Below are 27,235 nucleotides of genomic sequence, written 5' to 3' on the forward strand. Positions count from 1 at the left end.
GGAATGCTGCATGTCATGTGTTGACTTAAACCAAACCAAACTCTGAATCCGAAAAGTATTCAATAAGAAAATATTCCACAGATAAGGACCAGGTCTGAAGTTCTGGTTTGTTCCCTTGGGCTGCTGAGAAGAGATGTGCAGCTCTGAGTTTCTCTGTTATCTCTACCATGTAGGGATCTGTTAGCTGGTTTCCAGCCCAGCTACCCTATTTACACCAACAAGGTAATATCCTGTCAGTCACTTGTGTGGGCTTTTATTAAAATATGCATTTCTGAAAAAATAAAAATACTGAGTCATAGCCACCTACGGCAGTCGTCTTCGTAAATTGCATTTTTTATTTCTTAAACAAAGTTTATTTTCAGTGCCTTATCAACTGACTGATGAAAGACTAATGTTCAAGTAAGCTATGCAACATAACTTTCTTCCCTCGCTACAATATTCGATGCAAATGAGTACAGAAACAGCATTGTCTGCTTTGGAGTCAGATTAATCTTGCTGAAGCTCATGCAGTAGCAAGCCATCAAGCTCTCAACACGAAATCACTGTAGGATTTCTACTGTTTAAAGAGAAAAGCCAGAAGAAGAGATTCACAATTCATGGGAGAGAATTTGTCCTCCCACATGGAAGACTTGATTAATGTGGTAAGTACTCTTTGAGAACGTTTCTTCCTTATGGATATTAACTTTACTTTAACACGAAAGGTAAGAACACTTCAGGCCATGCATTTGCAACCATTATCTCATCCCCGTTTTGTAATTAGAGATACTAATCTGTTCTTCTTTTCCTGCACAATACCCAACTCCGAGATTACTTTGGACTTTCTTCCTAGGTCTCTGTCCCACAATTTCAGAATCTCTTTTACTTCCACATCAGATTTGTTACCGTGTAGGGAAACCTCTGTGTGTACGTGGAGAGGGTGTTTTGCAGTTGGGTGAAAGTGTGCAATGATAAATTACAGATCAAAACTATTGTTGCTAGTGGAATAAGTACTGAAGGAAAAAGAATCTTTCCATATAAATAAAAACTAGTAGAGCCTGGGGAAAGGTGTGCAATTGGTAGACATATATAGATAACATCTGCTAATCTCCTTTCTAGGTTGGTTATAGTGTTCAACACTTGCTTATCTCACATGGAACTGGAGGTATCTTCACATTGTTCTTCCTGCATCAAAGGTATCTTTACAATCTTCTTCCTGCATCAAAGATGTTTTAAACTTTGTTGTTCGATTCCTTTTTCATAAGGCTGGATTTCTCTGATGCCTTATATTCAGATGCCACCAAATAACAGTTATTTTTATTGTATTTAAAAGGCCCTATTCACTGTCAGTATTATTAAGTAAAACATACTGTGAAATGAGTATCATGCTTTACACTCAATGATGCCCTTACTGTCGGTTTGATGTTTTGCCATTATCTGCAGAAGTGCTCACTTTATACCGCATTATTCACTAGCTCATATCAGCGGTGACTGATTCAACATGACGAGATGACAGTCAGTGCTTTGCTCCCTACCAGCCAGCTCTACCACTCATGAATGCTAATAAGGGCACTGTGAAGTGACTTGTGGAAGAGGGGCTTGTGTACTGCCTGCATTGCTGCGGGCATCTCTAAAGTTATCATTTTTACGAGGTTGCTTAGGAAGTGATGAATTTCAGATGCAAAGGATATTTTCTAGGGCATTGCTACGAAAGTGTGCTGTGAGATATTTGTGACTCTCTTGATTGCTTTAGGGCTATATCTAATATCGTGAGTCACTAACTCAAGTGCAGAATGTTCTAATGGCATATTAACATTAATGAAAAAATACTGGGAGATCTGAAGATAGCCTGAGCACACCCGTAATTCTTCTACTTATAATTTTGATGAAGTAATGGCTAACTGAGCACTGAAAGAGTTAGTGCAAATGAGACAGTAAAATTCTTTTCAAGGAGTAAGTGGTTTTATTTATTGGACTCTTTCTGTAATTTGGTTTTCTTTTGAACAAGTAGGTCCTATTTATTCACTCTTACTATTTTAAATTTTTTCTCATTTTGGTCTGAATACCTCTGTATTCTTCTAACACGTTTAGTAAGTCTTTGCAGCAAAATAGAGAACATTTGAAAAAACCTATCACTATTGGAAAATTATTTAAACACAATTACTGAAGATGTTACAAGGTATTTGTCATAGAAGATATTCAACCTCTCACCTGAGACTCTAAACCTGGAAGACTGACCATGTTTTTTTAATTCTTAAATTAGATCATGCTGACATTCAATGCAACTGTGGTATGCAGGATCTCATAGGGTTTACAGCTCAGTCGTGTTAGCTACTCAGTACCTTCCTCCTCATTTATATGAACTTTCCTCTGATCATGATGTTTTCATGAATAAACGGGGAGTTCTTTAAAATGTTTTTCAAATAAGGGGATAGGCTTTCTTCAACCAATTAGTCTTCCTAGTCTTCCTTCTTCTTAGACCCAAAACCAATCTGCCTAATAAGTGAATGTCTATCTGAAGTTGTACCAGCACTGAGAGGTGATGGCACAGGAATACGTTGCATCAAAGGTGAGGAGGAGCTCCATTTTGGAGGCTGGAAACTAGTGCTTTCTTGAATTCAGAATACCTTGGCTGACCAAACATGTCAGGCAGAACAAAGATATTAAAAAATGGATGTATCCATTGTAAAGCATCAGTTGCCTGCTTTGAAAAACAACTAGATTTCTGAAATTTCCAAAGCACCTGTGTGGGCCTTGGTCCATGTTCTGAATGCTCCTCATGTGCCCTGGTCTAGATCAGATGCCCATTTCAGAAGATCATGTTTAAGGAACTCTTCATGCTCTTGGAGTCATGCATTACACTAACTGGTAGATGGGATAGATCCATGTGGATAACTGCTGAAAGAATACAGAAGGGCTACTCAACCTACAGCAAGCAGGCTTTTTGAGAAGCTTTCTTTGCATGGATTACTCTTTTCCCCCGTGTTAAATACCTATGCTTCTTGTCCCCTTGAATCCTGAAGGAATAGGGGTAGATAAGGTATTCCTATGGTACAGGACATACAATGCCAAACCAGCCCAATCTTACTTACCTGAGCTGAATAAGCCCCAAAGGGTAGAATCCAAATTAACAATTTATCTTAAAGTTACAGAGTTACAATAAGGTAAAAAATTTTCCCTTCCCCCTTCTTTCTTTCCTTCCCCCTTCTTTCTTTCCTTCCCCCTTCTTTCTTTCCTTCCCCTTCTTTCTTTCCTTCCCCCTTCTTTCTTTCCTTCCCCCTTCTTTCTTTCCTTCCCCCTTCTTTCTTTCCTTCCCCCTTCTTTCTTTCCTTCCCCCTTCTTTCTTTCCTTCCCCCTTCTTTCTTTCCTTCCCCCTTCTTTCTTTCCTTCCCCCTTCTTTCTTTCCTTCCCCTTCTTTCTTTCCTTCCCCCTTCTTTCTTTCCTTCCCCCTTCTTTCTTTCCTTCCCCCTTCTTTCTTTCCTTCCCCCTTCTTTCTTTCCTTCCCCCTTCTTTCTTTCCTTCCCCCTTCTTTCTTTCCTTCCCCCTTCTTTCTTTCCTTCCCCCTTCTTTCTTTCCTTCCCCCTTCTTTCTTTCCTTCCCCCTTCTTTCTTTCCTTCCCCCTTCTTTCTTTCCTTCCCCCTTCTTTCTTTCCTTCCCCCTTCTTTCTTTCCTTCCCCCTTCTTTCTTTCCTTCCCCCTTCTTTCTTTCCTTCCCCCTTCTTTCTTTCCTTCCCCCTTCTTTCTTTCCTTCCCCCTTCTTTCTTTCCTTCCCCCTTCTTTCTTTCCTTCCCCCTTCTTTCCCCCTTTCCCATTTCTAAACTCCAAAAGGTTCCATGGCAAAGGAAGAGTAGCCAGACTGCTTATGAAAGCAGCCGAGGCCACGTTAGTCTTTGAGCCTGTGAAGTGTAGGTGGGATTCTGCCAGGGCTCCTGTGCTACCGTACGGCATCTGTGCATGGCTAGAGGACTCAGCATCGCATCCAATGTTGGCCCTCATTTCATTCCACATTCAGCACAAAATCCTCTGAAAACTTGCACATGCAGCACCCAGGACCTTCTCTTGATGCTTGGAGAACCTTACTTATTTTACCAAAACTGCCTGGTAGTAACAAAAAAGCCCCATCAGGAGTCACTGCAAGTGACTCGGTTTGTCACCATGATTGCTGGCTGAATAGACTTAGTGAAATTGTGAGTCTGGTAGAGGCCATAACTTTTAGAGAACCAGAATCTCTCTGGAGTGTTCAAAAGTTTATAATTTCAGAAATGCTTGTGGGTATTTATTTAGTTCGAATCACCTGTCCCTGCTGTTGCATCTAGATCCATCTGCATCTAGGTGCATATTTTTAAAACACAAGTTAAACAATTCAGAGGCTAGAAATCCAGGTCAGAGTTGACATCTGTGTAAAAGACTTCATTCATCCTGTGAAAGATCACACACCGTTTTGGTTTAATCATCAGTTTTTATTGAGGTGCAAAAGCTCTTTTTGTTCTGCCTTTCCCAGTTCTGCTGGTAGCAGTGGTCTTTGGTGCCTGCGAGTCTGGGACATCAGGCAATTACGTTAATATGACACACTTCCTATTCAGATGTATTTGTTTATTATGTTGGTTTTTTTTTTTTCAGAAGAACTGTAATAATTGTCTATTAAATATCCAGCAACCATATCTGGACAATATTCTTTTACTTTTAATCAAGCAAGGTAATGTTCATGCAGGGAAAAAAAAAAGTCATGCCTGGTCCTCTGTATTTGTCCTCGGTACTGCTACAGACTGACTATAATTTTGTTCCAGGCTTTTGAAATTTAAAAAATTAGTAACATAAAACTAAACATAAAACTAAACATAAAACATAAACTAAACATAAACTAAAAAATTAGTAACATAAAACTAAACATAAAACATAAAACGTAGTATTTTATTGTTTATTGGGTTGAAATATCTCAGATTATAATATGGGAAAATGCTCTGTGAGGAGCTCATTCGAACAGAAATAAATTTCTGTTTAAAAACAGTGCAGCCATTCCTTCATAAGAAAAGTTTTAATGGCCTCATAATCTCATTAGGAAAGCTTTGTCTCTAACCAGAATGTTGAACTTGTCTAATGTAAACATAGTTTATGGTGACAAAAGAACAACTTTGCTGGCAGAAATTCATGGCATTGCAAGTATACACTAAGCAATACCTAAATGAAGTATTTCCCCCCTCGTGATATAACTGAAACACCATTATGGTTTTGTCACTTAAAATAGAAATAGATCATCTCACCCACGTCCTGCAGTACAAAACTGGTAAAAATTTCTAGCGCAGACCTGGGATGTTACAGTTAAAGGAAAACAGCTCCACGGTATAGAGGCAGATATACTAGTGATAAAAATACTCTCTGGCCTGTATGAGCCATGAAAAAACTCTTTATACAGCTTTAAAATATACAGACAAGAAAGAAGCCTTCTTATTTTCTTTCTTTTTTTTTTTTTTCTTTAAGCTATATCTAAACCAGTTTGATCTATAGCTAATTCTTTGAAAGCACTGACAAAGATGTGTTTTTGTTGAAAGATATCTGGGACAGCCATTACTTGATTGGGATTAGTGGACCAGAGAAAGCCTTTCAGCATGTACCAGGCAGGATCAAACTGAGATCATTATGCAATTTTTGCGTTACCCATAAACCAAAGCAAAATGAGGTGAAATTTGTGTCTCTGTATTTATTTACCACTGTTGTATGTTTCAAATAATGTTTTCCCTGGTCTAAGAGGTAGCTTTATTGTCCTCCATTGGAAAGTTCATGTTGGTCCAGGAAGCAGGGTTTGGACTTCGTTTTGTTAGAAAAACATGTTTTATGGCATTCTGAGTAATTTCCGTTGGCGAAAATTATGCTTTTGAAAGAAGGGTAAATAACGCTCTGTGGAGTTTCAGCACCTCTCAGGGGAAACCTATCTCCCTTCATTAACTTATGAAAACACAAAACTAGGAAATGGAGCTGTTGTTTATGTGTGGATTGTTGAATTATTGTGAGTACAGATGTCGGCTGTAGCTCTTAACGACTATCAGCTTATCTCTGTTGATTTATGTTCATATACCACCACGCTTTGGCGACTGAAGCGCTGAGATGTGGTTTGAAGTGAACTACTACTCTGTGTCCAAACAGGAATCAGCAGATTAAAGAGGAAATGAATCCAGAGAGGAGAAAAGGGTCAAGCAAGGCAGTCGTCGCTGGAGCCTGTGGGAGGCTCTGTTGTGTGCTCCCTGGGATCGCCAGCTCCCACTGGGAAGAAGTGGAAGCAGAGAGGACAACTCAGCCTGTAGCAGGATAATATTTTCACACGAGTTATAGATGTGTTGCTTTAATGTGTCAAGCACTACTATCACTGTTTGTGCTACCTCGTCTTGCATTTACCGTTGCACACATCCCGTAGTGCCGTGTTACTTCTGCTGCTCTGAGGACCCCCGTTTCTCTCCCGAAGGAAACAGATTGGAGGTGAAATGATTGTTGAAACGTTTAACAAAGTCGTGTGGCAGGAATAACTGTGAGGTGTATATATCTGGGCCTTGACACCGTACATACCCTGCACACAATGGAAAATGTTTTGTTTTTTTTTTTTTTTTATTTAAAAGTGGGAATTGGCAGGAAGTTACAAGCACCCAAACCCAGAGCTTTAGATTTTAGATAGGTTAGCTACTGTGATGCATTCATTGCTGATGACAATTTCCATTCCCGGTCAACTATTTTCTTTTGAAGTCAGTGAGTGAGTCTGACAGTGGAATAATTGTTTCTTCCTTATTAGAAAATGTGTAAATTTAGGAGATTGTTTATGTAGTGTCGGGCTGTTTGAAAAGTGCATCTGTTTGACACTTTTGGCACTGTCATTTTGCGTGGTTTTATTGCTCGTGGTGGATGATGACGGTTTCTCCAATGGCCAAATTGAATGTGATGCTTAAGTCTATCCCCTCTTTCACAGTAGAGACCTTGTCTTTTTTTGCTTGACCACAGATAAACAGATATGGGGTTTGAGCTATCCGCTGAGTTTTGTATGCATGTTTTAAAATAAATCAAGTGAACAAGGAACATCAGCTCTGTGAAGCTGTGTTTTACTTGGCTACTCAACCAGCGTCTGTAATGCAGTGTAAGCCAAATATCTGTAGGGGTGACCCTGAACGCAAAATGTGGGCTACCAGAACATGGGCCCTTGTTGTTGTGTCTGTTCATAAGGCTGTGGACAAGCCAGCTGCATGCTTTTTGCATGCGAATGGCTAGTTGGCTTGGAGAACTGTGGTTAATTAGCAAGTGCATCATTACTTGTTTTTTGAGACTGTTGAGTCTTTAGATGCAAGAGTGCCTTGCCCAGCAGATAGAAATGTTGGAGCCTCACAGGATTCTGAAAGTGGGTTTGTGACACTAACACAGGGAATAAGTAACAAAAATGGTCACTAAGAAATCACATGCTGAAGGGTCTCTGTCGGACTTGATGGACCTGGTGAGCTCCCTGGCTGTTCCTGTTACGCCATGTGACACTTTTCTAAAAAGTCCTCTGCTCCCTACCTGTTAAAATGGATGTAGCACTGAAGGTATTTGTCAGGTATCAGCAGGTAGGTGACGGGCAGGGGGACACCATTGTATACATTCTGGGAGATCTGCCCTCTGCTGCTGCACTGGCATAACAAGTTAACAGCGAGTATCTGAGTCGCTGTAACTATTCATGTGCGTACTATAAGCCTATGGCAAACATAAGGTAATACAGTGTGTACCTAATGGAAGAGTTCTTTTTTCTTAATATAAATCGCACAACTTTCTGCAGGCCTACAGAAGATCCCTGGGCATGCAATAACCTAAATTGTGTGTCTCAGCTGCATGGTTTCATTGTGGGGGGAGAAGGTAAGTAATGAAACAAAAGTGAGTTCTCAGAATTACTGGCACAGACTGGAACAGCAGCGCAATGCACAGCATCCCAACTCTGAAAGCATTGCCAGCTATAACTCTTGCTAACACAGGTGGCATCCATAGAGCACTGACTTCAGTGGGACCTTTGGTGATTGCAACACATCAAGATTTCACTGTTTGTTCTTGCTCTGGCCCACACCCACTTGAAAGTTAAATAGATAAGCACTCTAATGCACCCACCAACTTCAACAGCTCTATCCATGTGCGTAACCTTAGTTGTGTGCTGAGCTGGGATTGCCTCTCCTGGGTGTTCCCGCAGCACCCACTGCGCAGCACTGTTTCCTACTGAACTGCATAGACTCTTGTTGTTTGCAGGCTCCCAAATTTCAGTGCAGATGTTCAAATGACTACTCAGATGCAATAGCTTCATCTGGAGCCAAAACGAGCTGTTACTGCCAATAGTATGAACGATGTTGCAGTCCATTCTTTTTGGGGCTGAGTTTATCGGGATGGGCTGTGAAGGCAGTCTTATCTTCATAGAAGTGTTGTCCTGGTTTAAATCGGTTGAGAAAGTTTGTTTAGTCAAATGTATTCTGCATGGATACTGCAAATAAAATGAAGGGTTTTCATGGCAGATTTTGCAGTATAATCAAACCAGTTTTTAAACTCAGGGAAACAAGACAGGCTGGTCTGATGTTGAGGAACTACCCTCGGACCTGACGGCATTGAATTTAATTCCCTGCTCTACTCTCGGGCTTCCCATAGGAATTTGAGGCACGCTTCAAACCTGACTATTTAATTTTTGCCCCTGCTGAGGACTGCAGTGCTGTGGCTACTCTGGACCTAGGAGCAAGCTCCATTTACCCTCAGCATTGTTGGTGCTTATGGCTATATTTGCAGAACGGGGATAATGGCAATTCTTAGCTCAGGGAGGTCTTGTAAGGAGACATACATTACCAGTAGCAAGCAGCCCAGATATTGCAGAAATAATCACCATAGAAGTCTTGAAGACAGTTAAATTTGTGCATTTAGCTGAGAAGGACCAAACCACTGCGTGACAAGAAGAACTCTGAATTACTGAGGAGGATTTTGTTTAGCACTGCCCACCCTTTCCAGCTATCTCTTTCAGGGGCAAAACTGCTCAGAGTTTGGCTGTCAGCAGTTCTGTCTTTCACCTCTTACTCTTGTGAGCTCTTGCAATCCTATTCATCTATCCATGCACAAGTCAGGCCATGATGGATGAGTTGCTCAAGCATGATGGTTGGCTTATGGAGAATTTAAGACTCAAACCAAAGTTCAAGGAAGTTTTTGTTTGTAAACCTGCTGGGCATCTTCCTGTAAGAAAGAGCAGAATCTTTGCCAACGCCTTGTTGCTAATGGTCTACATAAAATCTAAATTACACTAGGACATTTGAAGAAGAAATAAGGATGGAAGTGATAAAGTGTGAGCAAATTAAAGAAGGCAGGATGATGGTCACCTTCATAAGAGGAAAGTTTGAATTTGTTTCTAGCTCACTTCTGAGAATTTTTGTGGTGTTATTGTCTTGTGCATTCAGTTCCTTTAAAAAAAAATAAAAAAAATAAAGGGACTGGGAGTTCAACAGAGCTTCACCATGGTCATTACCACTAGCTCTTATTTGTGGCTCCAGAAAAGGAAGCATGTCAAGCATTGTTTACTCAAAAAAAAAAAAGCTTATCTGTAATCCTTTATATTGTCTCACTCTCTGTACATACTGCCAATAGGAAAGGAGGCTGTGTTAGCTACAGAATAAAGAGATGTTGTATGTGTTGGCAAAGGGAATTCCTAATTATCCCCTCTGTTCTGCTTTGGGATTCTGTTTGAGGCGAGCTCCAGTGAGATTTCTTGGAACTTTATGGGTTCTTGGACCGGAGAAAACTGATTGCTTGAGATTTCCAGCCCACCACTTGGACGAGAACATGTAGGTCTGCATGTCAAGCAAAAGACCTGTGTCTTATCTGTTATGCTGGACAGGATTTATTGCCTTGGAGAAACTAGTTGCTCTCTAGCCAATTCTCTTGAAATAGTGGCATTCCTAAGCTTGCCTGTTGGCACCAGCCAAGTGAACGCCAGGAAACTCATAACGTTCTTAGAGGCAGAAGGCTTTTGCTTTGAATTTCCTTCAGAAATTCTTTAAAAAAAACCTCACTGTGATTTACTGGTCTGAAAAATTTAACTTTGTGTAGCAGGTTGGATATCTTCAAATAGGTGATTAAAGAAAAGGAAAAGCTTTTGCTATTTCTGAGGTGGTGTTATTTTTTTAGTAATCATATTAAAGTAGGGCTCCTGTATAATGTCGCAAAAAGTGACTAATTTCGGAACAACATCTTTCCATCTGTTTTCTTTACTCTGAAATATGGTTCTCCTACATCTTGAAGGCCTGTGTCCAGCTTGTGAAAATATATGAACTTCTATAAACCATATCTGTCATTGTTCCGTGCACTCAAGTTCCATCAAATCAATAAGATAACTTAAAAATCTTGGGATGGGATATTGTCAAGGATGTGGTCCCAAGATATACAATAAACTGCAATTTTTTTTGTATGACCACATAAATGCATTTTTCTTCCAGTCTCCCAGCCATATGAACCTTTGTGTTTTTCAGAATATTACACTTAATGTAAATGATCAAGAAATGTCTACTGTGAAATGTTGGAGTGATGGAGGTTTGTTTTTTTTCAAAGATGTACATTTTTTCTTTAAGGACAAAACATCTTTTCTAAAGCAGCTTTTAGCACTTTATCTTTACCAAATCTTTATTCTTTCCTTTTGCTCCTGGGATGCTGAAAGGTAAAAAAAACTGAACTATAAAATGCATTTTCACTTTCTGCATTTCATTGTTTAGTGGAGTTATAGTGCTATGTGTTCCAGTTTTGGAAGCTCTTTATGGCTGCATCTAATTCTGAGAATATACATAGCCTCATATTGCTGTGTTGCAATGTGCTTATCTGTATTGCTGGATTACAGTCAGAATGCTCAGAAATAAACCCTTGTAACCCAGCTCTCCTCCTTCTTCCCCCAAAACTTGGCCCACTTCTGTCAGTGTATATTTTGAGTAACCTTGAGCAAATTGTGGAAACTATATGAGAAATGCAAAATGACAGTGAATTCCAGTCTCCCAGTCATCAATGTTTTGAGGTCACCAAAGAGGCACAAGTTCATTAGCCACCTATTATTTAGGGGAATGCTTAAACAGCAAGAACAAGATACTGATGATTGGGTGAATAGAAATCAAATATGTGTAGATTGCTGCCTAGATTCACTGTTCACTTTCTCCTTTGCAACCCATAAAATATTTATAAAATTAAGTAATTTGCTTATCCTAGTGTGGTAGCTGGCTGTGCTTGGAAAAGCGGAGTCAATAAAAAGTACAAACTGTGATGCTTGCATTTCAGTTTTCTGCAGAAACATCCCATGCACATGACAGCGTCTGTCTCCCCAGCTGTGAGTTGAAACAAAGGGGCATACAATGACTGAGAGTTCAAAGCTGAGCATCCTCTCTTCTTGCTGCCTGGTAACCTGAGCTAAACGGTGTGCTCTTTTTTCAAAACATATGGAGTATATCTAGAACATAAGACAGTGAAAAATGCAGCCAAACAGAGAACATTCAGAATTGTTCCCCAAAAGCTGTGAAGGACTTTTCCAGGCAACATTAAAGAGCTTGGGGTTGATGAGAGCTGAGGCTGCATTAGAAGCTCCCCCTCCTTCCTCAGAGAGCTGACTTTCTGCTGGGACTGTCACCCTCATCCTCATCTGAGCTGCCTCATGGGTATGTCATAGAATCACAGAAAGGTTCGGTAGGAAGGGACCTTAAAGATCATCTAATTCCAACCCCCTGCCATGGGCAGGGACACCTCCCACTAGACCAGGCTGCTCAAAGCCCCATCCAGCCTGGCCTTGAATGCTTCCAGGGATGGGACATCTATAACTTCTCTGGGCAACCTGTTCCTGTGTCTCACCACCCTCACAGTAAAGAATTTCTTCCTGATATCTAATTTAAATGTACCCTCTTCCAGTTTGAAGCCATTACCCCTTGTCCTATCACTACACGCCCTTGTAAAAAGTTCCCCTCTAGATTTCTTGTAGGCCCCCTTCAGATACTGGCAGGCTGCTATAAGGTCTCCGCAGAGCCTTCTCTTCTCCAGGCTGAACAACCCCAGCTGTCTCAGCCTGTCCTCATAGCAGAGGTGCTCCAGCCCTCTGATCATCTTCGTGGCCCTCCTCTGGACCCATTCCAACAGGTCCATGCCCTTCTTGTGCAGAAGACTCTGAAGCTGGACGCAGTACTCCAGGTGGGGTCTCACCACATAGGAGGAGAGGGAGAGATGATGCCCACGTCCCTTGCTGAGCCTGACCCACTGATGGGATTTCCTGGCCTGACCACAGATGACTCCATGGCTACAGACCAGCCTGGTGGCAGTGGGGTCTGGGCTGAGCCCATTACAGCCCCATCCTGGCCCCACAGTTGCATAGTGGGTCTGTTCTTGGGCTCCCTGATGCGGATGTGACTGGGACCTACAGCTTGTTCCTTGAGTGAGCAGTCTTGTGCCATCTGGATAAGCTAACAGGAGCTCTTCAACACATGGTTATTCTGGTGGAAGAGGCTGCCACTAGCCATAGCAATTTCTGCTTTTGAAATTGAGGGATTGTTTAACATTTAACACTTGTTCACTGACTAACAGAGACTCTGTTACAAAATACAGATGCGTGCACGTGAGTGTGTTCTCTGGTGCTCATGCCAAAATCCTTGGTGTGGTGTACGAGTTACTGACTTGCAGCTCGATCGGCCACTCAGTTGCCCTAGGAGCCTTCCAAACCAAGGAGCCCAGGAACTTGCAGGGCTATATTAATTGGCTTTAATTGCCCTACAGAGGACAAAATGAGAAATATTGCATCACACCCAGCAGACTGACTTGATTTTGGTTTTAGTTATTGGTAAGGCTCAGATGAGTGGCTGTGCTGTTTTCAGAGCAGATTACTACTCCTCTTCCCCAGTAAAGAAATCGTGATGTCTCCATTGGTTGTATTGTGTCATTGAAAGGGGATTCCAGGTATGATGAAAAGAGCAGAGATGATCTGAGCTTTGTGAGTAGAAATGCACATTTCAGAAGGCATCAGCCGTGAGCTACCCTGCAGTCACCAGGGAGACAAGATCCTTCTTGGCAGGCAGAAAGGGAAGAGATAGCCAGCAACAGGAGAATGAAAAGGAGACGTTCCCAGTAGTATTACAGTCCAAACTCCTCTCCCTTCCATCCTACCAGGCTGTTGTTAATTAATCATCTGTTGAGAAATTGTATTCCCATAGGCTCTGTGTCAGCGTCATCCTTGTACCTTGTTGTTTCCCAGTAGCTACTTCTAGGGTTTCTCCAAACAGTTGTTGCTTGCCCCTCAATTTTATGGACAAGAAAGCTGCAACCTGAACATCTGATTTGTGGGACATTACGTATCACCCTAGAGGAAGCCTGGTGAAGTGCAGACTTTAGGAAGTTAGTGCCACCCGTGCCCGCATCCCTGCATCTGTCTGGGGAGGTCATTACACAGAGGCTGCTCAGATGGCCCTGAGGGATGAGCTGTGCCACAGAGGAAGTACAGGGCTTTCCCAGTGTGTCTCTGGAAAAAATTCTTCTTCAGCACCAAGTACAGCCCTGGAAACACCTGAACATGGAAGCCAGGCCTATTAGCTAAAAACATAAACAAGGGGATCTTCAGAGTCCCGAGAGTCAATGGCTGGCACCTCTGCTGTCCTTTGAGCTGCTCTTCCATGGTGGGGTGGAGAGATGCTTACTCCTTGCCTGCTCCCTCCACCACAACTGCACACACCTGGGAGTTCAGGTCATGGGCTGAAGTGGTGTAAGTTGAACTTGCTTTATACCTGTTAGTTCAGAGCTGCAAACATGCTGAACTCAGGGATTTCTTATTCCCTGACCGGCTTGGAAAAGCCAGGGAAGATTCAAATTTGCAGATCCTTTTGCTAGAGGGATTGCCTAGCCTGACTGCAGCTATATGCAAATTATTTGCTTTGCATAGGCAGGGACTAAGAGCGTAAATTGTACATTTAACCTTATTTGGAAAAAAATAAATCATAAAGCATCGAGCTACAATGTCTTTCTTCAATCTCTGTTCCCTCTGGCAGAGACCAGGGATACAGTGAGAGGGGTGATGTGTTCTCACCCACAGGACCTGAAGTGGGGCTCAAGAGGAGCCTGAGGAAAAGAATGGTTGTAGCTCTGTCAGAAATGGGGTTCTTCTTTGTCTGCTCCTGTTGACCTCTGTGATTTCCTCAGGTGCTCTGCGGGCAACACCACAATGACATAAGTGACCTCTTACAGTCCCACCAGTCTGGTTAAATGAAATCCAGAGAACTGGGTATTTGGTTTGCTTTATTTCTGCTGCTTTGAGTGTTGCGTAACAATCTGAATCAGACAGTAGAAAACTGGGAACTGGAAAGCATCATTTATTTGCAGGAGAGAAAATTGATCCTCGTACCCCTAGTGTTACCACTGGATCCTCTTCCAAAGTTTTCTTTTGTTATTGTGTCCAAGGGTTGGAGATCCATTGACTGTTTGCAGGCAAGTAAGTTTATTATAAGATGGCCTGATAGCTGTGCTTCTCCTTTTCTACAGCGTATCTCTAAACACAATTATAACATAGACATATATTTTAAGGTATTACTATATACATATTTAGTCTAACATAATTTCTCTGTTTCACCAATTTGCTGTAAGAAACAATAGACCTTCCCTCTTTTCTTCTGCACTGCTGTTGCTTTGCTGTATGTGACTGTGTTCCTCCTAATGTATATCATAGTAGGAACGAGCCTCCTTGCAGGTATTGAAGGCTTTGCCAGTGTCATTTGTCATCCCCAAGGAAGTGCATCTCAGCCCTGTGCATCCTAGCAGGCTTTGGGAAGAAAATACACTATGCGAAAGGTCAAGAAGGAACAACTGCAGCAGGCTGATAGCCAGCCGCGATAAGAGATCAAACACAGCTGAACAAATGCAAACATCCAAACAGTGTGGAAACAGCAGGTCATGGTAAATCATGCACAGTAGCAGAGAATCCTTCTGTCCTGAATTTTCACTTGATCTCGAGGCTAGTCTTTAATTCTGTCCTCAAAATTGTCAAGTTTAAGGTCTGTCATTTTCTATAATGATCATATGCTTTTCAGAGCTGTTTCCAAAAGAATAGAAAGGTAAAATTTCTGTGTCAGGAGGGAGCTCTAGAATCGCATGAAGGAAAAATCAAACCAACAACCAAAGAACCTCCAAACTGATCGTTCCGTTAAAAAAGCAGATGTGAGTTTAGTGTAGAGCTGTAAATCTCAAATATACCTTTAAAACTCATTGCTTCCTCTGCTTGGAACATGGCCACTACATTTGCTTTGAAAGCTTTTCTTTCCTTTCCTTTCAAAGCAGTTCGCAAAAAGTCACCATATGGAACGGCAGCATTTACAAAGTGCTGTGGAAATGCTGTTTCATCTTCACAATGCTTGTCTTTCCTTTTTATTCCCAAAGAAATACTAAAAGCTTAAAATTCAAGAAAGAACTTATTGCTGTAAGATAACATATATAATTTCTAGAAGTATTCTTTGTGTGTTTTCCCGCAAATATCTCAAACAGCTGGTTAAAGATGCTGGCCAGCAGGCTTAGACTTGTGGATGTAACTGTACTGCGCCTGGCTGCACAGTTTGTTAGAAGCAGGAGCTCAAGGTTAATCTGTGTCCCCGGAGGGTCTTTTGGCCAAGTGCATCCTTTTGACATATTTTTTCTTTATGGGGTATGTGCTAACTGAGTACTATTTAACTTATTATTGAAATTTTTAAGGTGTGAACACACCATTTTCTTTTAATAACCTCTTTCCACATTAATACAGCTTCTGAATGAACTAACTGGAACCCCCAGCCAAAGCCGAGATGAAACCTGGAGCCTCCTGAAGAGCAGAGAGCAGTACAATTTAACACCTAATGGTGAGAAGTGAAGAATGCTATCACTGGTCTTCATGAGGCTTTTGTAGCATTTTTTCTGCTTATGTCTATACAAGCAGATGAGGGGAGGGCTGGGGCACAGGTTAGAGCACTGTCCTGTGGTCATCTAATTGCTAGCATGCCCCCAGGCATGGATTTGGTCAATGGCAACTAGTGTGTGTTTGGGTAGTGCTTTGACATTGTTCAGGCACAGCATGGCCCAGGATTATTCCTAATAAGCAGTTAGGACAAGGATACTCTTTTGTGGGAGAAAAGAGAGGCAGATGGGAGGGGGAGTGGGAGTGGGATGCAGCCATGGTATAAAATCTGAGCCAGAAAATGCAATTCTGCTGTATTCACTTGTGTAGTTGTAGACTTTGATCACCAGGTTTATGTGAAAGCATCTTGTTGGTTTTAGTGAGGGACAGGTCAAACTCTTAGTTGCATCTTTGCTTAAAGAAGCTTCATCAAGCAACTCTCTTTTATCTACAACCACTTCCCTTTACTTTCTTCTAATCTCTTCTAGAGCTGTAGTTTATTTCCATGACTTCCTTTCCTTGAATTGCTGTGCAGCATTTGTCTTCTTGTCCTTGACTGTGACTGCATCACTAAACAGCAGTAAGCTGGTTTACAAAATTTGTGAGGTCCTTCAAAGACACATCAAACACACAGTATGACCTGATCCCCTTCTCAACAGCCATAGCAAACTGTTAACATCAGTGACAATGTATTGGCCTAAAGTTACCAACAAGGAAATTGAACTGTTTCTTAAAACCAATATAGCCACAGAGACCAAGAAGTTTCACCATCTCTGACTTAGGGCGTGGTGGTCAACTTCTGTTGACATCAGTGGAAAGATTCTTCTTTTTGAAAGAACCACTGGACCAGACCATTACTCAAAAGGAAAAGTCACGCTTATTAAGTCACCCACACCTCTTCTTATGTTTTCCTTGGAAATCTGAACTATCAGACCTTCTGAGAGAAGATCATGTCTTGAGACGATGAAAGAAGACAGTGTAACCCAGAGACTGGCTGTTTGGTATAACCCTCGTTTGCTGCTGGTGTTGCTTAATTCTAGGCTGTAGCGATGCATGACAGTGCTAGCAATGCAGTTGCACATTTTTTATTAGGCAGGTCCAGTACGCAGTACTGTTGAAACTTGGGGCACTATGCAGATGTAATTTTCGGATCGTTATAAAATCACAGATTCTTTTCCAAAGATGAAGTTACTTCTGAGGTGGCAACTGTAATTTGCTGCCCTCCTACATCTCTAGCAACTAGTTTTCAAGTGCTAATCTGTTTTGCTGAACCCCATCCAAGCACGACAGTTGTGGTGAGAATTGAGTCAGATTCTCTGGTGCCTCTGAAATTTGTCATCAAATGTGTCAGAGCTCTATCACAATATCCCTCACTTCTCAGAATAGGCTTCTATCAGTCTCTCTCAGGGTCATGGCCTTGTTTGAATCCCAGCAGTCAGGCTTCCACACCACATTTCCGTAACTTTAGATCTCATGTTAGATTTCCATTATTTTCCCACAAATGTAGCAGAAGGAAGGAATGAGATGCTAAGCACTATGTTGTTGAAATGTTTTCTGTTTTAGTTGTGTGAATTTCCATCAGCTTTACTGAGAGATGTAGCAGAGGCAATTGTTGAAAACTGTTAAAATGCAAAGACAAAAACAAGCTGTAACCCTCTTCCAGGCACTGAACATCAGGGTCTGCAGCAGAGCTCTGCTTTTCCAGCTAGTTTAATTGAAAAACATAAACTACCATGGCTCACTTACTTCATCCCAAAGCCTTTGCTATAAAATCAGACAGCCTAGGCTTCCCAGGAGCGGCACTTTTCCCTTTGACAGCACTGTGTTAAACAAAAGACCATAAGAGAACAGATTTTTACTGAAGGAGGAAGACAGCAGAAAAGCTACAGTACAATTTGGAAAGCCTTAATAACCCGTGCACTAGCCCTTTCCCCTCAACGAGAGTGTGCTGGCCTCCTCTAAGGGGGGCCTGCTGGAGCAGTCAGTTGTTACTCTTCCTGCCTGACTTTAGGACAAGGGGCAATGGTTTTAAACTAGAACAGGGTAGGTTTAGATTAGACGTTAGGAAGAAGTTCTTTACAATGAGGGTGGTGAGACACTGGAACAGGTTGCCCAGGGAGGTGGTGGAGGCCCCATCCCTGGAGACATTCAAGGCCAGGCTTGATGGGGCTCTGAGCAACCTGATCTAGTTAAAGGTGTCCCTGCTTACTGCAGGGGGGTTGGACTAGATGGCCTTTAGAGGTCCCTTCCAACCCAACATATTCTATGACTCTATGAATGAGCCCCATTTGGAGTCTGTTGGCTGCCTTAGAGGGTTTTGACCAGTAAGAAGGGATGCTGCTTTCTGGACCGTCTATAGCTCCTTCTGTTCAGACCGCTGGACAGAAGGAGTCATTGTTCTCCACTGGGGGATGAAGGCCCCTGTGAGTTATTGTTGAACTGTAGTTGAATGGGAAGTGATACTCCTGTTTGCATGGCTCTTTTCTAGCCATTACAGCTGGCTGGGGCTGCTACTGAGTCCTCAGCCTCAGTGGTCTTTAGTGGGTTTCAGCTCCTTTGGATGAGGTGGAATAACAAATTGGATCTGCAAAGTCTGTAACAGAAAGGATGCTTCCTAAACAGGTTTTTAATTGATCAAGTTGGCGCCTACCCTTTGTGCATTCAGTGTGTTTGGGTTTCCAGTGATTGTCTTTGTATTTTTATTAACTTCACAGCTCCCTCATTGGTAAAGAGTAGCTGATTTTAACAGAAAAAGCCACCAATCTTTGCTGAGCACAGACATAAAGCAACCTACATTTTGTTTGGCTTTTGCTAGTCTGCTTTCCTTGTTTTCAATAGTACTTTCCCCTGATGGGATTCTGTCTTTCTGGAGCTCTATGGAGAGCTTAATCCTTGCCCTCAAGCCTTAAGCAACCAGGCTCTTCTCCTAAGGCGGTGACTCCAGTGGTTTTTGAACTTAAAAGGGCAGAAACTGTGGGTCAAATATCTATGATGAATCACTACAGTCTTCAGAAAATGAGACATCAGTGGGAACTTTTGATTTTGGCAAGTTTGTAAAATGAAGCACTTTTTTTCATCAGAAACCCAGCTGTTACCCTTAACGTAACTGTTCTGGGATGTTCTGTGCACCAGACCCTGCTATCTGAGAACCTGGACTGAGTTTTTTTTATGGCAAAAACTCTTCCAAGGGCCTATGTCATGAGACAATTTTGCAATTGAAATTAGTGTAACAGCAGAATTTCCAAGCATGCTTTTACATTGGGTTGAGGGTATCTTCACTGTATTGCCTTAATTCAGTTTCGCAGTGATTATCTAAGTCAGGCAGGCTTCTTTGTTTTAAAATAAGTATGTGAATTTGTTTAGGGAGCGTCCAGCTACTTTGATAGTACCTTCAGCAGATTTTAAAACTAGATGAATGTTTCTGTACAATGACAATTTATGGCGATGCAACGATCATTTAAGAACCTACAACTCCCACCCCTACAACAGGCAGCCGGTAGGAAGAAGATGGTGAGAAATCCTATTGAGATTGTTATTAGCATGTATTTGTAATAAGGTAGAACCCATTTTATTGCCAGATCTATGTTTAGCAGAAGCAGGTAAAATTAAAAGAATACAGATGTCGCTGTTGACGGTCTCCCAGTGGAAGACGTGTGGTGGGACGGGTGCTCCATGCAATAGACATGGGAAGATCCATGCTAACTAATTTGAACAAGATCTGAGTGGCCTTTTCCCCCCACACTGTGGCACGATTAATGACAATGGCAATAAGCCAAACAGCTCCTTGTTCTTTTTATTATTTGTGGTAATAATAAGAAGAAATAATTATATGTGGGGCACATATGAACTAGAGAATATGTGTATATATACAAACATATACACATAGGTTGAGGTGACAGATTACTTAGCAAATCTATGGTAGGCCAGTGCCCAGAAGCCTTGGTCTGTGAGTCCTCCTGTGAGAATATTCCGTTCTGAATCATCAACAAGGCCTTTTGCTTGGGCAGGGTTTATCAGCTCTCTCAGCTGTTACTCCATGTCAAGTCTTGATCATCTGTTTGTGATAACAGGGGCGGAAACGCCAGAAGGAACAGACGAACCCCTCAGAAGCAAGCTTTCTATTTCTGTATAAATATCCTTTGCAATAAAGTGAAAGGAAGAGAGAACACAGCAGGTCTGCTGTACAGTATCAGCAAAACCGTTGCTAAATAGAATGTTTTTATGAGCAGTCAGCAGATTGCCGAGGCTCAGATATTAGCCTAGTGACCGTATAACAAATTACAGTCATAATATAAGACTCAGTTCAGTTTCACCATCTTGTGCTTGTTTTAAAGGCAAATAAAGACCTTCTGTTTTTCAGGTGGTTTGTTGTTTGGTTTGGGTTTTTTTCAGTGAAGAATCGTATTCCCTTTTTCTGGCACTCGGCAGACTGCATCTTAAGCCAAAGATAGAGGGCTTCACAAAGACCTCATTATCTTCTTCTAATTTGTTACTGTGATTTTGCCTTCTCTCCATACAGATAAGTCCCTTAATTTTTTTTTTTTTTGCAGGCTTTTGTGTTTAGACTCCTCCAGGGCAACAGCTTAGTGAACATAACGTGTAGCTAACCTAAATTTTGCAATAAACACCCTTTCAGGATTTTTTTTCTTTTGTTCTCGGTGTACTTTTTGGGCTCTGTGTGACAATCTTAACTAATAAATTAAAAAAGTGATGGTTATGCCTGAGGTCCAATGAATTTTCTACTGTCCAATTCATGCCAAAGCAAGTTAGTTGAAAAACTTCCATGGGGCCCAGCAGAATTGGATCAGGCCCCGCACCTTTAACAAAACTCACATGGCTTATAGGGCAGAGAACAAAGTTATAGTCTGCATTTGCTTACAAAGCCGAGGGAGGAAAGCATGCTCTGAGCAGCTACTAAATGGAGTTTATGCCTGAATAGTTTCCGGTTTGAACTGTCAAGGGAGAACACAGCACACTGGCTACATGTGGATCTATTCATTGTCTGCAATAATCAAGATAGAGAGGATTTTACCCTTTCAGACAATTAAGTTCCTCTCCAGACAGCTACAGGAGATAAGATCAGGAAAAGAGAATTTTTTCATTATCTTCCCCCCTTTTTCTTCTGTAGCTCTAATTTTAGGGCAACAGCTCTTTATGAGGAAGGGTCTGTGCACCAGTGATATCAGCTGAGAGATGCTTATGCTGAGCAGAGCTTTTACTGTGCTGTGGCTTATCTTCTATTTTAAAATGCTCTGGACTAATGGCATTTGTGGCAAACTAAAGGAAACTGCGTAATCCTGCCTGCAATAAATACAGGGTGTCTCAGATCATGGGGGTCTGAGGTGTCTCATATTTATATCTATTGCATGCCTTGCCCACATATATAATTTAGTGTTACAGAAATATTTCTTAGCACAGTAAAGATGGGTTGCACTGATTAAGTTTTGGGGTTCAGCTTGCTGTTTTCACTTAAAAGACACTCCTACATGTAAAAAAATCAGCTGAGTTTTTCAAGTTCATGATCTAGAAGTCCAGGAAAAGATGTGCAGTAGATAGTTGTTTATTTTTTTGTGATTCCCACACTCTGGTCACACCTCAAAAAGCATTGACGTTTCAACAGTTGGAGAACATCCAGCTTCTCTTTCAAGGCTGCATTTCATCTGCAACATCTGGTGTAAATAAGTGAATTCCTTTTAGATGCTGAATTCTTGCTCTTTTGAAATACTTTGCAAATTTTCCAAGATTCAATATTTTTCCTTGCTTGTGGCTTATGTTTGACTGCAGTTAATGAATATTGTGTGTTTGGGATAGAAATGCTCTCCTGCTTTACCTGAATGGAAATTGCGTGTTCCTTTTCAGCATGAGGTAGTTTATAACTAAACAGCACATTTCCATAAGGTGTCCTATTAACGCTTTTCCTATTTTCCTTTTAATAAGAAAACCCCAAAGAACACCTATAAATGCACTTAAATGTCTTTCAGCGTTTAGATGAGTGGATGAGAGCTGCCAGCAGCGTTCTTGCAGCTCAGCTACAACCTCTTTCAGCCATTGCAACACCGGCAGGTCGAATCGTTTCAGAAATCAGCTCGGTTACTGCTGAGGCAAGAATGTTGTTTGAACTTATTTTTCAACACAGGTTGGAAAAATCATGGGCTCTAGGGGGGTGACCTCCTTACTCGAGAGGTCTACTGAGATTTACAGCTGAGGTGCTACTCTGTGGGCCGTGAGGTCTGAAGGAATCCTACTGTTCGTGGTGCCTGTCTGAAAAAGAGCTCTGAGCATCTCATCGTCTGCCCTGCCTCCCTCCTGAGGCCCAGGTACCAGCTACCCTGCAACCATCTGGGGCCGTTCTCTGATGTCAGGACCTGTTCCTCACGTTTGTATGCTCATGGCCTTGTTTGTGCAGTGGAACAGAGAACCCCGTGAGACATAAAGAAATATTTACACTCTGTTAGCAGTATGCTACGCTGGGAAAATGTAGGGAGAAGGCATTGGGATGGATTCTCAACAGGTGAAAACTGTCAAGGCTTAGATGAAGGGAAAGGTGCTTTGCCCTGCAGCAGCTGAGGATTTGCTGCTGTGTGTCCACTAGGGCAAGATTTTAGGGAGAGTTATCATCTTACCTCTCTCTGTTACTAATGATAGTTTTGGAGAAAAAGGATGAACTTTTAGGGCACATTCAGAGAAGTATTTTTGTGCTTGAAAACTTATCTATTGTCCAGTTGCTACAGTGAGTCATAAAAGACATTACTTCTCCTTTAGAGAATTTGCTTGTTTTTTGTATGCTAAAGCAAGCAAAGCAGTTTTGCTTTAGAAAAATTGCATCACGCGCCAAAGATGAATTATTGCTTATGCATCTCCCTCTTCTACTTTGGATGTGTGAACAAATTCCCAGGCAATATTATCCCAAAATTAAAAGAAATGGAAATTGACAGGTGCAAATCAGGACTGTATAATTTAATGCTCATTGGAGACTATGCTTTTCACATGAATTTGTATGAAAACAGGTTTGGGAGCCTCAGTTCATATTTATAATCAAGAATGAATTGCAAGCAATACTTGCTCAATTAGACAGAAGTCGTATTCATGGTTATCTGGCAAAGGCTGCTTGGCTTGGTTAATTGAAGCGTGTAGAGTAAATTACTGACTGCACGCTGTGCAAAAATAGTCAGCATTTGGACTCATAATCAATGTTTCTGCTTGTGTTGTTAGTTTGATCTGATCCTGTGAGATACTGAGCACATGCAGCCAACGATAATGGGGTGCACAGCAGACAGAAGTACGCCATATCAGCACGCTGAGGGTTCTATATTGGTTTTGTCTCAGTGTTACTGAGAACAGCTTGCACCTATTTTGACAACTTCTTGGATCTCGGATGCATCAAGTGGTGCTGAATGGTAGTGATGAGTCAGGATTCTTCTGCCTCCAACAATAATATCTGTGCAAAGCTGAATGACAATGAAATGAAAAAGTATTGGCTATAGGTGTGTTGAAGGTGATATTTTTAAAGTAAAAGAGACAATTAAAATCCTTTTGGATGATGTATTTTCCTCAGCCACTTTGAAACTTGCTAATAGAAGACTTTTAAAGTTTTAAAGTCCACTTGTTTCTGTTGCCTTTTTGTCTTTTAATTTGTCTTTGGAGTTATCACTACGATCTGGAGATCTATATCTCACAGCCTGAGGATGAAACTGCAACCTTCAGCTGCCTATCAGGAACTCCTACCTGAAACTCAAACTGAAGACCTCTTTTTCCAGTTACTTAATTTTTTTTTTTTTATTATGAAGACAATGGGTATAAATTTGAACCTAGAAGACTTAGCTGATTTTCAAGATTGTTTCCTTTACCTAATGGGCTCTCAGCAACATCATGACATTTCCTTTTATCTTTTAGATGGGCATCTGTGGTAAATAGCTATTGCTTTCAAAAATGATCATGCATTTTAAAGCAATAAACCTTCTCTGGTGGGTTGGTCCCAGCCAGCAGCCCAGCACCCACACAGCCCCTCGCTCATTTCCCCTTGTATTGTAGCAGATTACGCTCGGTGGTGATGGCTGGTGCAGAATATTAAGGTCAGGACATGGTGGTTTCTTTCTGCTGCTCCTTGTTCCTTGCGCTTTTCTTTCTCTTTTCCTTCCTTCTTACTCCGATGTGGGTTGTCCCTGGACTGAAGTCCCTTTGAGGGTGTCAGTAGCTCCACCATGGAGCACCTCCTACTGCTCTGGCCTTGGAGGTCCTTTTTTTTTGTTTTTCTTGGCATTTACTGCCCTTCCTTACACACACTGTCCCTGAGGCACCACGACCAGGGCTGAGGGGCTCAGCCATGCCCTGTGGTGGGTCGGTTGGAACTACCTGGAATTGGCCGTGTCCGGCTCGGGACAGCCCCGGCCTCTCCTCACAGAAGTTGCCCCGCAGCCCCCACTGCCAGTGCCTCGCCATTTATATGAAAGGCATCTCCCTAGCTTCCCGGGTTTCAGATCCTGATTATTGATTTCCTAGATCTCTTCTACAGAAATACTTATCTATATAGGAATGTGTACTAACCAAACTTGTCACCCTAGTAGGGGGCAATAATTCAGTCATAACTCGTATCCTATTATTTAGGCCCTGTTCAAGGACTTCTAGACCTATGCTCCTGTTGAGAGATCAAAAGCAGTTGTTATCTTTCTTAACAGTTCTGGAGTATAAATTGCTTCAAAAGTGACAAACAGCAGAGATCAAAAGCACCAGAGTTGAGCTCTCACTTTACCTCGCTCAGTGGAGGGACATCTGCTCCCAGCCCTTGCACTTTGCCAGACAGCGAAGAACAGGGTTGAGTCTGGGCAGATCTTCTGCTTTTCAGCACAGTCAGTTAGTGCCAGAGTATGGGTTATACACTGTGTTTTCAGCAGCTGGAGGAATAGATTTGAAAGGGCTATGTCTGCAAACAAAAATTAAGACCAACACTTTCAAGCATGGCCATTGCATGCCCTTGCCCATGTCCTTTTCAGAAGTGTTTCACATTTCACGCTCTCCAAAGGGAGCAGCGCTTATTAAATAAAACAATTTTTTTTTTTTTCAAACCAGTCTTGTTCTCTAGTGGAAGGTGTTTTTTTGCCTGTATTTGTAAATGCTGGAGTATATGTTTGCTGCACTAAATTCTGTGAGGCTTTCTCATAGAGGTTAGAGCCAGAGAAGAGCCCCAAACAAGACACCTTGACTCAGATATCTTCACACTGATGAGTTTTAAATCTAGATGTTTACCCCATTTGTAGCAGTAATAAATCTAAAAACTTGTAATACCATTTGGTTCTTTCAGAACCAAAGGTTAGTTAGGACTGAACCACAAGATAGTAAGACATCACTAGAACTTATATGAACATGGGAAGCAAAGGAAAAGAATAAGTGAACCACAGACTTTTCTGTAGGATTGCTATGACGGGCTTAAGCTGCTGTTAAGAATACAAGAATGTAAAGCCAACTCAGGGATCCTATTACTACCTGAAATTCAAATTAACTTAATGCCCTAGAAAAAATTACTTTAGAAAATTAACTTGTCAAATGAAAAGATTTGTAAAAACATCCCTCAGTGCTCAGGTTACTGCAGTGGAAGGTCCTTTCCCAGATAACTTGGTTGGTTCACAGTAAATACAAATGTTAATCAGCACACTAAAGCATAGCTGCTTAGATTTGGGTTTGCTTTGTACTTGAACCTTTTAATGAAATGAGGAAAGAGGGAGCAGTAGGAGGGATCTCTAACCAAGGACCTAGAAAATCATTCTAATGCAAAATCTGCATGGTTTTGCATCACCTACAGCATCTGAGTATCTTCCAGAACATGTAGTTGGTTTTTTTTTATTTTAACTCATTTCCCGCATTGTATGAGATTAATGCCTTTGTGTGCTTTCAGGTCTTCTTTTATATCCTTCTATTTCAGTGTGAGTGTGCAGTAAATATAAGTCCACTAGAAGTTACCTTTAGATGTGAAACTTCAGTTAAGAGACTGGTTTCCTGTCCAAGTGGCAGTCATGTCTCTGGCCCTGGCAACTGTTTTCTGCAGAGCTGAAAATACCATGTCACATCACAGCAAAGGTGACAACAGTGATCCTGGTTTTGGACACATAGGTAATTTATTGATCAGGTAATTTAAGCCAATCTCTTGAAGCGCTTTGCATATTAGGACCTGAATTTAAACTGAACCTTGATTCCTGTTGTGGAGCTGGAGAGGAGAGCCCTGGGGAATTGCATCCATACAGACTTGAGCTTTCCACGTGACCTGGTTCATTTCTGCTCTAAATCTTTCAAAAGCTGTTTCTTCAGTAAGCTAACAAAAGTCTGTTTCTGGAGGTATTCTGGACATACACTAGTAGAATTTAATCTAGACTAATATACGCACATTAATGGTGGATACTCTTTATCTGAAGTTCTGCATACCGCTTGCCAATGACGTCAGTTTGACATCTGTGAATGACGCATATCAGGAGGCTTTTGTTTCCCCATTGTTAAGGTGGCAAGTGAGCTTCATTGTAGCATATACTACCCGGGAGGAAACCCTGTATTTAAAGATCAGTAGGCAAAAAAGATATTTCTGATGTTCCCTTTCTGAAAAAGATGGTGTATCATTTTATCTTATAGGTCTTATTTATAAACTATCTGCACACCATACACTGTGGAAACAATCCTTAACATGCTACAGACACTCCTATATCCCACAGTGAACGTCATACTTTTAGGTAGGTTCAGAAAAATTGCATTTTTCTTTTTCTGCTTGTCCTGTAATATATTTGTGTAACTCTTCCTGACTTTTTTGCAAATGTGGCTGGAATGACAATCCTCCTCTTCTTTCACCTACCCTACCAAAAGATAACTACCCAAAACCACACGAACTCACCAACTGTCCTTGATTCTTAACTCAGTCTTTCAAACATAGCTGTATGCAGTTTGTCTAGCAAGGTCACCAAATTAATTTGGTACCATACTCACAGCTTTTATGACTGTCCTTGAAAACTACAGGCCCGTTCCTATCAGTTTTATACCCTTTTGAAAGAAAAGAGCTGCTAACTGAAAAAGTTTTCATCCACGTGAATATATCTGCACCTAGGAGAGCACTCTACTTATTTTTTCTTGTGCATCAGACCAACACGTGCTACAACTTCTGAGAAGCCAGCATCATCTGAAGCTTCACTAGCCAGATGCATCTGCAATCTGAGAGTCAAATTTTCCACTTGTGAAAATGGGTAAAGGTTTGTTTAAATCTGTGGAGAAACACCTAGTTGCACCATCTGATTATCTGGTTCTGAAGATCTGACAGAATAAACATCTCACTTTTCTTAAATACTAGTTGTATCGCTTAGTCACGTATCTAGCCTTCCTTCCCTTTGATAATTAG

General features: G+C 41.4%; 1 long non-coding RNA gene across 2 annotated transcripts in view; it reads left to right on the forward strand.

The window, feature by feature from the left end:
* The first annotated feature begins 375 nt into the window (after positions 1 to 375).
* LOC141740114 (uncharacterized) overlaps positions 376 to 27,235 on the forward strand; it is a 32,940-nt gene continuing 6,080 nt past the window's right edge. Inside the window, exons 1-2 of one of the 2 annotated variants that reach the window (XR_012585886.1) lie at positions 376 to 641; positions 1,096 to 1,172. This is a non-coding gene — a long non-coding RNA (uncharacterized LOC141740114). The remainder of the gene's footprint in view (positions 642 to 1,095; positions 1,173 to 27,235) is intronic. The other variant, XR_012585887.1, reaches the window with a different exon arrangement.

The sequence above is a fragment of the Larus michahellis genome, chromosome 3 (genome assembly GCF_964199755.1).
Source record: "Larus michahellis chromosome 3, bLarMic1.1, whole genome shotgun sequence".
Taxonomy (NCBI): domain Eukaryota; kingdom Metazoa; phylum Chordata; class Aves; order Charadriiformes; family Laridae; genus Larus; species Larus michahellis.